The sequence below is a fragment of the Dysidea avara genome, chromosome 9 (assembly GCF_963678975.1).
Source record: "Dysidea avara chromosome 9, odDysAvar1.4, whole genome shotgun sequence".
In the NCBI taxonomy this organism is placed as follows: domain Eukaryota; kingdom Metazoa; phylum Porifera; class Demospongiae; order Dictyoceratida; family Dysideidae; genus Dysidea; species Dysidea avara.
In genome coordinates this window covers 30,655,113-30,668,207 of record NC_089280.1, presented here as the reverse complement: position 1 = coordinate 30,668,207, position 13,095 = coordinate 30,655,113, and the positions used below count along the sequence as shown (strand labels likewise).

At 37.5% G+C, this 13,095-nt stretch overlaps 2 long non-coding RNA genes across 3 annotated transcripts in view; one reads left to right on the top strand and one right to left on the bottom strand.

Moving 5' to 3' along the window:
* Positions 1–4,385: 4,385 nt before the first annotated feature.
* LOC136267056 (uncharacterized) overlaps positions 4,386–13,095 on the bottom strand; it is a 47,026-nt gene continuing 38,316 nt past the window's right edge. For both annotated transcript variants that reach the window (XR_010706469.1, XR_010706468.1), the window contains 2 exons: positions 5,878–5,946; positions 4,386–4,511 (listed from right to left, as the gene is read on the bottom strand). This is a non-coding gene — a long non-coding RNA (uncharacterized lncRNA). The remainder of the gene's footprint in view (positions 4,512–5,877; positions 5,947–13,095) is intronic.
* On the top strand, positions 6,465–12,522 carry LOC136267069 (uncharacterized). Its single transcript, XR_010706492.1, has 5 exons — positions 6,465–6,541; positions 6,842–6,873; positions 11,438–11,606; positions 11,655–11,841; positions 11,889–12,522. It is a non-coding gene; the product is annotated as an uncharacterized lncRNA (long non-coding RNA).

The window sequence follows — 13,095 nt, the reverse complement described above, 5'->3', positions numbered from 1 at the left end:
CTCACTACATAAACAAAGCTACACTTTAAAACAATGAAAGTTCTCCCAACATGCAACCTGATGTGTAACTGCAGTAGGCTAGCAGCTGTAATTCGCCAGGGTTCAGTTAAATTCTTTGTGAGAGTAAAATTAAGGTTCAAGTACAGTATAACTACAGAATGTACGGCCACTGTGTGTAATTTATCCAGACAGCTTTTCTTAAGTATAAATGACTATAATTATAACTATATATGTGACCGGATTTGCGAAAGGGGGTCTTCCACACACCTCCAATTTACTAGCTTTGACAATCCATAACTTCAGGTTGGAAAAAGCTAATCACTTGAAATTTGGTCAACAGTGAGTACCAACATAGTTTAATGTTTAATGGATGGAGAAAATGTCAGGCTTATAATGCTACTTGAACACAAAGTTATGGTCTTCCAAGTTCATAGAATTGGATGTGTGTGGAAGACCCCTTTTCGCAAATCCGGTCACATATAAGTATGGAAAACGTTTGATTAATTATGCTCTACCAGCGCCTGACTGGACTGGTACAGTGTCTTAATGTTGTAGGTATCAAATGTTGTATTAATATAATATTAAAGATGCTTCAAATTTCATATAGTTACAAATAGGGGCATTCCAATCTACAAATCACTTTTGGAGCTTAAAAAGTTTTCATTGTTTAACCATTGTGTACATTCACCATTACTATGAAACTTTAGCAGCAATAGGAAATCAGGGTCAATTGTTATTCAGGGTCCGTTACTGACTTTTTAGTTCTGTAACGGAAAGGCCTTTTTAGAATGAGATGGACCCTAATTGACCCTGAATGAGATGGACCCTATCAAAAAATAAAGTTAAGGTGACACAGCTCGTTCCTGGAAACAATTGACCCTGATTTCCCATTCTGTAGTTATACTGCAGGTATCAAATGTTGTATTAATATAATATTAAAGATGCTTCAAATTTCATATAGTTACAAATAGGGGCATTCCAATCTACAAATCACTTTTGGAGCTTAAAAAGTTTTCATTGTTTAACCATTGTGTACATTCACCATTACTATGAAACTTTAGCAGCCAAAGATTACAGTTTTGGCATACTGTATAGGTTTAATTTCAAGAACACAAAATTAGGATTATATTTTTCATTGATCAGGGAATGAGAAGTGTGGAATGTCACCTATGGTGTGGCAAGATGTTTGGCACAATCAGGGTGAGATAGCTGTGCTGAAATCACAAAGAAGAGATTCCATAAATACTCTAAAACTCAATATAGAACAATCCATAGGACTCATTAAAGTTCTGATAGTGATGATAATGATCATGGCCAGTGTGTAAACTGCTTTCAATTTCCAACTCAATCCTGTTTGACCAGCACTTATAGTTCTTCTCTTTGCTCTTTACATCTTTCCATTGTATATGCAATTATTGCATCAGAAACAATGAAAAAAAATCAAAAAGAGCCCTCTAATAACTAAAGGGTACCGTTTAGCATCCACATTTATTGCAGACAACTCATGTGAATTCAACCAGCACACATGTACCAGTGTAGCTATGTGGTAATCCTTTACTGATGACTTAGCTATAATATGGTTATTTGAATACATGTGTACACAACAAACTGGCAACCACACAGTTTGATGAAACTATTATAGTATATCTAGCAGAAATAAGATCATCACTATAAACTCTAAGTGAAGTTCATACTGAAGGTATGCCTCCTGTGGTCACTTGGGCATACTGTCAGTTATGAACTTATAACAGTGTTGCCAACAGTTTTCACAATACCTAATAGCACCACATGCAATATTGAAGTACAGTAGGGTCAGTAGCTTGGTGGGGCATGTTTAATAGTAATTTCTGTGTTCACTGGATTGATTGTCTTGTACTGTTCGACGGGTGGAACATATACAGCTGAAAGCAAAGAGGAATTTCCACTCAACTTATAGCTACTCCTAAGTACTTGTGAAAATGATTATTTAGTAACTGAACTATGCAATGTTGGCTCACTCAATTATTTTTCTTTCAAGAGAATGTTTAGCCTAAACCAGTATGTTAGTATTAAACTCAAACCCACAATACAAACTTTAAGCAGCTTTATAAAGAATCAATGGGAACTGATGCTGTGCCTCAGCATCAAAGGGAGTTGTGGTCAGGGCATGAAATAATAGTCTTGTGGTTTCCTTTGATCTGAGGTGTCAAAGTGGTATATAATTATATTATCTCATTTCTATATATCCCTGTTTCTAATTAGTCCCTTAGTCCTGTGATTTAGGGTAGTGCAGTAATTATAATCAATTTTAATAGTTATAATTTTCCTTGCCTCTAAAAACAGTACACAATACACTGTAATGCAGCATCAGTACTAGGATGATAGTGGCATCTAAGTGTACAGAACAGCTCTAAACCATAATTCACAATTTTCATGCAAAAATATTTTTGTATGATTTACGTGAATGACTGCTTTATTAGAGTAGTTCGATCTTATGTAAAAAATAAAAATTCATGTAAGAAATTTTCGTACAAGTTTTGCATACGAAAATTATTTATTTTACAACAAAAAAGCAAATTATGATACAAGTTTAATATCTCACAATTAACAAAACAGTTCATATGGACTTTAATAACTCACAATAACTTTTGAGTGCTGGTTCTTATTGTATGTGCATGGGGCAAAATACACATATGGTTGATAACATGAATGTAGTCCTGATTATCAAACTTGTCCACATTTCAGAGGGTGGTCCTCTAGACCTTGTGTTGGTAAATCTAATTCATGTACTTCTGGAACACTTGACTGCACCAAATGATATAATCAACTATTCATATTAGTTACGTAAAATATATACAAGTGATTTACAATAGTGGGGGATGAACAGCTGAATATACTAAACTTGAAATTCACTTTAGAGAATGGTAATTGTGTAGTGTCCCTATGGGTAAATGACTTCACCACTTAATCTTTTGTCTTGCAATTGGGTAGTTATAATATTTACAGTAACATTTATGTATGTTGTGTCCAATCTTGACACTCTAAACTTTCCAACATGTTGGACATATCTCAGCAATCTTTGTATGCTCTGTAGTGAGCAAATATGTTTCACCTACTGCACACTTCTCAATACAATGGTGCATACCCAGTCAAGTGGCTATCTCAAGTAAGTAAAACATCAAGTTAACAACTTATACAGTTTGTGGCTTGTATTTTCTCTGTTTCAAAGGGTTTTCGTCAGCTTTATTTGATTTCCAACATGTTGGAAACATAGTAAGTACACCTCTCTAGCAGCTGATTTTCACAAAATGTACAATATGCCAGTTACTATAATTCCTGTGGTTCTGGGCTCCACTGGAATTGTTTCAAAACAATGTTTGACTTTCTCGAAGAAACTCCCAGAGTTTTCAATGACACTTTTTGGCCATCTGCAGAAAGCAGTACTGATAGGAACTGTTTGTCTTCTTCAGTCAATTAACTTTAATGTATGAACTGTTTGTCTTATGTTTTATACATGCTCTCAGTTCCTTTCTGTACAAATGTGTGTACATGCAAATTCTTAATGAAAAGTAGTAGTAGGCTTTCTGGAACACTATATATCTTAGGATGCCGGGTACTGCTCCTATACAGTTGGCGGCTGTTTCTACATGCTGTGGAATTTTTCCCGGGGCTTGCAGGTCGAGACTTGGTCAGGGTTTGCGTCGCCAGTATTTCCCCAGTAATTTTCAGTGATGCAAATCCTCACCTTAGCCCGTATTAGTGGTAGTCGTGGATTACATTGATAGGTGCATAAATGATGAAATTTTATACAGGGATACCTGACCAAGCAACGTTGTGGACATATCGAGCCTGGCAGACCTCCAGGGTTGGTGAAAAGGATTGTGTCTATGCATGGCTTAAACCTTGAACAATTGAAACAAAGGGATGGTGTTAGTAATGCAATTTTAAATGGTCGTAAGCAGATTGTAACAGTCAGTAGTACCCTGGAATCTTGCCAGAGAATTGAAAGTGACATAAATGCCATTCAATCAACTGCTATTACCTAATTGCTGTATATGTTTTGATGAAATTGATTGTGAGTACAACTTGTTCAGACTGGATTGAATACTGTGGTCATGTTTACTGTATTGAGTGCATTAGGATACAAGTCACTTCTCTTGCAACCACACAGCTGGGCTGATAGTGTCCTAGCACATAATTTCAACTGTTTCGTAATAGTTATTGATCCTCAAACGATCAAATTCTGCAAGTAGCTATAAGTACTCTGTCTTTAATACAATGAGGTCAACTCTTGTCTCAGTCTCGCGACAAATAATACTCCTATCCAGTTATACTCTGTACCATAGCCCATGACCTTATGTATAGAAGATATCATGAACAAAAGATTAATAAAGTTACATGTTCAGTAGAATAACACAATATATAAACTAATATATAAATATAAAATCTGTTACATCAACTGTACTATTATAGTAGTTCCTTTAACTCTTGAACATCTTCCACATATTAACACCTACTCCATTGTATATTGTCTGGAAAATACAATGTAATAACTAAGTACAGTGGAACCTCAGTTATCCGGACCCCACTTATCTGGATTCTTGGTTAACCGAACTACAGAAATGACTGCTCTATTAGAGTGGTGACTATTCTATTAGGATAGCTGATAATACTGAAATTTAAAAATATGTTCTTTATGCTATTTTAAGGTTATCTTACACAGTTTCAGAGATACGGACTTTTCAGACTTATGGACCATCCCTGGTCCTAAGAGGTTTGGATAACTGAGGTTCCACTGTAGGTTTAAATGAAAAAGTATCAGTTGTTAACTAGCTAGTGGACACTAATGTCCACTAGCTCATGTTAACAAGGTGTTCAGGACACACTCTGGGTTGTCTTGCCTTGATCATCTAAATGCTGGAAATGACTGCTCTATTAGAGTATTTTGCCAACAATTGTAGAGTAATTCAAAAGAGACCTGTTAATGTGACTTTCCCTCAATTTCCATTACACAGGTGATTTACCAAAATATTATTTAAACACCAAAACTGTTTATCACAAAACCCACTTTGATACAATCAAAAACAAGTAAGGTATAAAGGATTTTAATAATATCCTAAACATTTAGTACAGTGGACTCCTGGTTATCCTAACCCAATGGTCTAAGGCAATGGTAAAATCAAAACGAATTGTTTGGATAGCTGAAGACCATACATTTATATACAGAGCTCTGTTGAAATATTCTAATGGAACATACACCTGTACTCAAAATACTCTAATAGAACAGTCATTTCCAATTTCGGGTACAGATAAATGAGAGTCTATTGTATTGGGTGAATTTTGGTATGTACATGTTTTTAACACAAAGATTGTTCCAATACAAAACCACTGGACAGTGAACACATGTACATGCTTTTATGATATTACAGTGGAGCATCTCTATAATGGATAATTTGGAACCAAGAAATTTTGCTGTAATAGAAAGTTATCTTCTTTCAGAGGCAGACCAAACTAATTGTACTTATAAATGAGGCTTTTCTATTGTCTCCTTAATTGATCACATCATTGAAACAGAAACTATAGAATAATACTCGATTTAAATTTGTTGTAACTAACATTATTTGTTTGTTTTTCTTTTTCTTTTGAGGGTCTAATTCTCCTGGACATTATCAGCTGAACCGAAGCTGTCTTTCCAGTATCTAATCGTAATTGGGAAAGCTTGTTAAAAGAGGTTCCACTGTAGTGGGAGCCCAGGTGAATGTGATTAACAAACTACAGAAATAGTAAATAGTCTCTCAAATACCACAATCAAGTTAAATTGGTGGGGCTGAGATGAACATGAACAATGGTGACAGATATTAACATGTCTCTAATACCACAATCAAGTAGTTTACTAACTTTAGAAGTTATCAGAGCCAACTTTAGGTCACAATGATTGAAGTGTACTGACCAACACCTTCTCAGTTCCTAAAGTGTGACAGAAAATATGAGATGTGAGGATGAGCAATGGACTAAGCACAGATCTGAACCAGTACAATATGGTCCCGTCCTGATTATCAAAGTGCCCTTGTTAGTTTATGTACTAAGGAATGCTTTGGGACCTTAACTAAGTGTTTGGATTACATAGATGTCCTCAAGTGTCCACATTAACAGGTACCAGTCTCAACATACACTAAGTATACAATCTCCCACTAATAGTAAACAAGACCTAAACATACAATGTTGGATCCTTTGTCTTTATGTAGCATACAGTATAGCTAACAAGGTATTTTAAAGCTATACCAGTGCAAGGTTAACAAAATGTCCTGACTGTTCTATTAGAATTTTTTTTTAAATTCTGCTGTGTGTTCTATTAGGGTATTTTATGCCAGACGGACATTACATCATTTTGAAAGTGAAAATCCATCCAGAACGTGACCTCATGTGCGAGACACGCCACATACAACTCCAGCCCAAAATCCAGCCGCCATTTTTTACCAGCTGTCATTTTTCTTAAGATCATGTGATTTGAAAAGGTGGCACTAATTGTAATATTTCAACAATTACTGAATTTATACTAAAAGTAAGCTAAACTATACAAGTAAGTAAACCACATGTAAACTATATCAGTAAGCTAAAGTATAACTGGGATACCTATAACATGTTTTTTCAACTATAGTTTGACTGAGCTTAAGTGGGCTTACTTTATTCAAAGAAAGTAGCCTTTAATTGTTAAAAACTTGTAGATATTTATTAAAAGATGGTTTAAATGATATAACTAGGTAGGCAAGGTTTGCTGAAAATGCCTAGAATTGGTAACACATACGGTGGGCATTATATAGAATAATATGTCCTAGTTATTACCTCAGTTTTATTATTTCAGGAATGGCCATACTGTGTAATCAGAAAGTCAGGGTAAGTGCATATGTGTGTATTTGTGATAAATAAGTTCATATTTAGCTAGCTTTTTTTTCGAATTTATTTATTAAGGCTTTTACAGCACAAGTGCTGAAGGTCTGTATGACACCTGGTCCTATAGCCTGTTTAAAGATGTTATATAAAGTATGTTAGAAAAGGTGCAGAAAGAGAAAAAAATACATGACTGGATCTGGGCAGCCTCGAACCTGCAGCCATCCAATTTACGCCCAGACGTTTACAGGAGTCTGCCAGGCAATCAGGATGTTTTCTCCTTCCCAATTTCTTGTATTATATGTATCCATAGGAACTCTAGAGAGTGACTTATTATCTCAAAGTAATCCATGTGTAACTAAATGGACATTAGTTTATTTATTAAGGCTTTACAGCACACAAAACTACCTGGTCCTATAGCTTGCTTAAAGTTGCCATGTTTGAAAAAGTATAGAAAGGAGAAAAATTCCATGACTGGCCTTGAACTTGCAGCCATCTGATGTATGCTTGAATGCTTACAGGAGTCTGCCAAGCGGTCAGGATGTTTTCTCTTCATCAGTTTCATGTACATGTATCCATAGGAACTCTAGAGAGTGACTTATTATCTCTTGGTTACTAGGCCAGTTTTAAGTTAAACTATCTATAAGTGCTGTACATGCATGTGTGTAGTGTAGTGTGTGTGTGTGTGTGTGTGTGTGTGTGTGTGTGTGTGTGTGTGTGTGTGTGTGTGTGTGTGTGTGTGTGTGTGTGTGTGTGTGTGTGTGTGTGTGTGTGTGTGTGTGTGTGTGTGTGTGTGTACATAGCAAAGTGACTAGAGCACCAGCCTGGTAATTGAAAGGTTCCAGGTTTGATGCTCGGTTATGCTCAGTTCAGTCAGTTGCTGTTGCTTCCTTGAGCTCTATAGAAATGTATATATAGGCTATTACACAATCCAGGTATCTGCGCTATTTTAGAGACCTGATGATTGCCTCATGCAGCTCTGGTCACTGCTAGTAATGGCAACTTCCTGATTGAATTAATGCTAAAATAACTTGTTGGTAGGCTTCCTAGATGAATACGATTATCTTATCATCCATTGAATCTAAAAATAGTATCTTCACCGTAAACCTTCAGAATTGTCAGATTTTGTTGACAGTATGAAGGCACTGATAACAAATCAGTGAACTAAAGTTGAGAAAGCAGTAGCATCACATGGTGAATATCATTAGGTATCCCAGTATTCCAAGTTGGTTTATGATAAACAAAAGCGGTTTAAAATGTCAAGCAAACAGAGACTGGCTAAAATATCATCATCCACGAAAACTTCTGTTATGCCAACAGTTGAAACTAATTCTAGCAGTGGTAGCATGCAAGAAAAACCTTAACCACATGAAGCTCTAACACTACCTGCAAATATGGCTAGTACTATCTATAGCCGAAATTGTGGAGTATGCAGCAATCACAAATGCTCCCAGTGATGACACAGCATACATTGTAAGAAGCAACACCTCATAATGTTCGACCTGTCAAAGGTGATGGTTATCTGTGTGATGAAGAACGCCTGGGTTACAAATCCTCCAAAATTTGTGCTCACACAGTTGCAAAGGCACAGGAATCAGATCATTAGTAAAACTTTGAAATACAAACCTGATTTTACAGCTCTAGCTGACAGTAGCAAGCCATCTTTTGCAGGAAACTAAAACCAGAAAGGTGTTTCTAAGAAGATTTCTCGGATCATCCATAGTGTCACGGATGAAGAAGATTTCACTAGCCATATACTACCAGTGGATGTAGGTGAGGAAGCTTTTATGTCTGATTCTGGAATGAGGGGAACTTCATCACAAAGTACTGGTAGTTCAGTCTGCAGTAGCTACAGTGCAGTAGCTCAACCTCAATGTGTTTCAGCATCACAGAGTTCAGTGGTAGGTGCTAATCTATCATTTCAGCAATCCAAAACATATCAGTACCTGTTGGTAATGCACTTGGACAGCAAGTTTCATAACATCCAAATGTCCAGGCAAATGTCTTTAATGCCACACCTCCTATATCTCCACAAGTGCCACAACATCACTTTTACTATAACTGGAGTTCTACCCCTCTTATTCTCTGTACATCCCCTGGCCTTGGTCTTGTTGCTGCAATTCCACTTGTTTATCTAAATGCAGTAGCTGTCTCCTGACACAATGCCATTTTGGATTGATTTCATGGCAACACATTGAGGTACAATGGTTGCAGAGGGAAGATAGAATGCCCACCACCACCCAATAATTTAATACTTCAACACAAGGAAAAGAATTTCCAAAACCCTAACACAGGAATGCACCAATTGAGTCGAGAGCCTAGAAATGTTTACTATCATGCAAGGATGTCATGTACATCACCCCACTTTTGTGATTTTAAACCATGCAGCAGTTCAAGGCAAACAGATGAGCAGATGAAACAGTCAAGGTTACACTAACTGATGTACACATTAGACATATTAGTGAGCAGTTTAACTTGAACATCAAACAGCCAACAGATTCTTCAGTTAAAGTGATTTAAACTTGAAACCTTGTATAGGCAGTTCCTTGACATTGTAGCCTAGTAGTTATTCATGATATTTGCCATACTTTTCATACCGTTTTCATTTGAAGCAAACCATTAATGTAACTATAACTTTTTCATCAAGGCTAGCTATGTTAACCAAGCAATCACGGGTGACATCACGGCTGCTAGCTAATCTAGTTTTGTAGTCGAGAAGCCCCATCAGTTATGCTAGCTAGCTACTGCACCATATGATTGCAGCAGAGAGATAACTTTTATGTCACATGCAAAATTACATAGCTAACTGCAACTTCCGTGGGGCAACGAAGTGGGGCATTCTTCAACTTGGCTTCTGGTGAATTATTCTACATGAAAATTACACAGGATATACATAGAACAGGAGTTGGGAAAGACAATGACAAACATTATTTGGGCATCAGGTTGGTTTTAAACGGTTAGACTACATGGATAAAAGCTGCTAGTTGGGTTCAACTTGAGAATGTGATTGTTACCAAACAGCACTTTAGTAAGAAAGAATGAACAATATGGAAATTGTTGTCGATATAAATGTTGTGGGACTCTTCTATCATATGTTTTGCCCCACAAAAGTGCCATTATAGCTATGTAACTACTGTGACGTCAAGTGTTACCATGTAACGTGACACTTATGCATGAAAACTGAAGAGAAAAAAACTAGTGCTGTGTCAAGACCACGCAGCTGCATGCTGTAGGGGTCATCCCGGCTACGTATAAGTAGAAGCTAGCCTTAGCAGTATAAAGTGGCAAGGACAATTACAGGTAGCCCACATAGTAGTTGTAGACATGTTTAACAAATGACTACCACCATTAGTCATTTTCCACTGGTCGTTTCTGTTCCCGTTTTTCATACCTGTTTCCGCTTTCTTATAATTCCACTTACCCTTTCTTTTTGCACCAATTTATTTGCAAGAAGTGACTTAATAGCTTCCTAGGATTAACACGAGCTGTCACCGTAAATAATTGCGGTGAAGCAGTTGAATACATAGAACACGACCGAGTGGCATGAAGAGCAGAGGCTCCAACCTTGGATCTTTCTTGGGAGCAAGACTTTTCACGAAGGTGAACAATGGAGATGCAGTCCTTCAGCCGCAAGCATGCAATTCAGCAAAGTTATATTATGACCAGCACTTCAGGATTTCATGACCTTATAATTTTTATTATTTGAAAGTGTTTGCATGTAGTTACACCATTGAGAAGTTGTGAATTACTAGCTACAAGTGTGCAATATTAAGTGTGTGTGCTAGCTACAGTTGTACATTGCGATTGTGACAATTCACTACGATTATCAATGACAACCGTGACTGGTTCATGTGATCCGCTGGACTACTGTACACACTATAATAATCATTTTGTGTATCTACAAGATGTCTTGCCAGCTGTCCACACAAGTTGTAGCTATCTTGCAGCAACAGAATCACTGAACTGTACAAAATTTTGAGCCACTAAACATCAATTAAAACCTCAGGAAGCCTTGAGTGAAGGGTGAAGCATAGTCAGTAATAGGAAATCCTGGGAGTAAGGAAGAAATTGTAGGTGTGAGAATGCAAATGTTGGGTGCGAAAGTGTGAGATTGAAGGCCAAATCATGAGAATCATGCCTAAGGAGTGAGAGTTGAAGCTTCTGGAAGAGTGGCGTGCAGGGGCCTGCAGGAGTGGCTGTACCATTTGCTGGGGGAGATAATTTCCAAATCTTGGCAGGTGAAATCAAACATATCAATGGAGTTTGGAACCCATTCCAATACAGTTGTGGGTTGTTGTACAGCTTGTTTGTAGTACAAATCTATAGAATGTACATTGGAAACAGTTTACACATGCACTATAAATATCCCCAACCTTGTGGTGTCATATATCTTGAAAACAAGCCCATAGTGGAAATGGGTGAGGGGATTATCGATACACCTTCTTCATATAATTACAGACAGCATACAGTCACTATGTGGTATATAAGCTATAGCATTTGAAATCATATTTTAAAAGCTTTAGTATCACATAAATATATCACTGGTACTGTTTGTAACTTCCTTTACCAGGTGAGGTTGAGCGTTTACCAGGAGCAAGATCAGCAGGTTCAGGATGTGATTTGTAGTGACCCTGGCACTGGCTGATGCTGAAATAGGTACAGACCTCTAATTGAGTAGCCCCTCAGGCAACTATCGGGAGAGTTACTGACTTGTAAGGCTTGACCAGGGCAATGAACAGGTTAGTGGTAATGCCAGACCGTATAACTCATAAAATTCAACAAGGTAGAACTCAGAGTTATCAGACTATGAGGGGAAGGATACTCCTTTAAAGTGGCACCCTGGAGCTGATTATTTTGCAGTGTAGATGGTAAACATACAGCATATACTACTTCTGTCCTGACCTAACAATCACCTAACTACAAGGAGGAAAGGCCTGCTGAGCAAGATGATCTTGTTAAAGTGACCAGTTAAAGGTGAGTAACCTGAAAGTCAAGTTATAATTGAACCAAACTCTCTTTAGGTATCGGGGAATGGTCTAAATATCACAAATAGCTCTAATGTGGAAGAGGAGAACACTCAGGGCCACTCGTGAAAAGCCCCTTTGAGTAATCGACAGATCACGTGGAAGAACTTAGTGGCTTCTTCCTGACAGACCATAACCAGATAACCAAGGCCATATGGGAACCACAACACTGATGATGTAAAGTTTGGTAGCACAAGAACAGGGTAGTACTATAGTAAAAGGGTCGGCTTCCTATTTGGTTTCTCAGAGGTACATATATACAGAAGCTGTCAAGGGGAACAAGGATACAGTCATCATGTATAATGAAATACTCTAATAGAGCAGTCAGGTATGACCCTTAAATGTGACTATTCTAAACAAGCATTTAGTTGTTACAATGTAGGCATTATATACCAGTGTAGGAGCTATTACTGTACCACTTGGCTATGTGCCTGTCATACACTTGTGGTTTGTACTGTATTGATTGCTTGTGTAGTATTCTAAGGGAAATACCTAATTTATAGTAGCATAGAGATTGAATCTACTAAATTTTGAACTATTGTAATGTCAGCAGCTGGGGATTGTACCTCCAGACTCCTGTAACTATTTACTGCTGCTTGGAAACCCATCCTCCTTCCTTTGGGTGTGTGTGTGCGTGCGCGTGTGTGTGTGTGTGTGTGTGTGTGTGTGTGTGTGTGTGTGTGTGTGTGTGTGAGTGCGTGCGTGCGTGGGTGTGTGTGTGTGGCAGCATACCGTAGAGTATGGTTGTTAGGCACATACATCTAATAAAAGTTTGCGGAAAAATATTGTGATTAACATATAGTTAAGCGCACGCGCCTAATAAATAAACCTCGTCATGATTATAGTGATCCCTCGATTATCCGGCCATTGATTAACCAAACTTTCGGTTATCCAAACTGTAGCAATGACTGCTCTATTAGAGTATTTATATAAGATGTGCATTCTGTTAGAGTAATTGAGCAAGGCTCTGCATATAAAGGCATGTCCACACGAATTCGAATTAGGAACCGGATGCAAAACGAATTCAGGCAATGCGTATTGAATCCAAATTGAACGTGTCCACACGCATTATCGCGTAATGCGCATTATTGAATTTACTAGTGTGATAAACGGATAATTAAACGGTTAAGAAAACACTCATTTGCACCAACCAAGAGAACAGTGAGTTTAACGATAGACTGAAAGGAATAGCTCCTAGTAACGC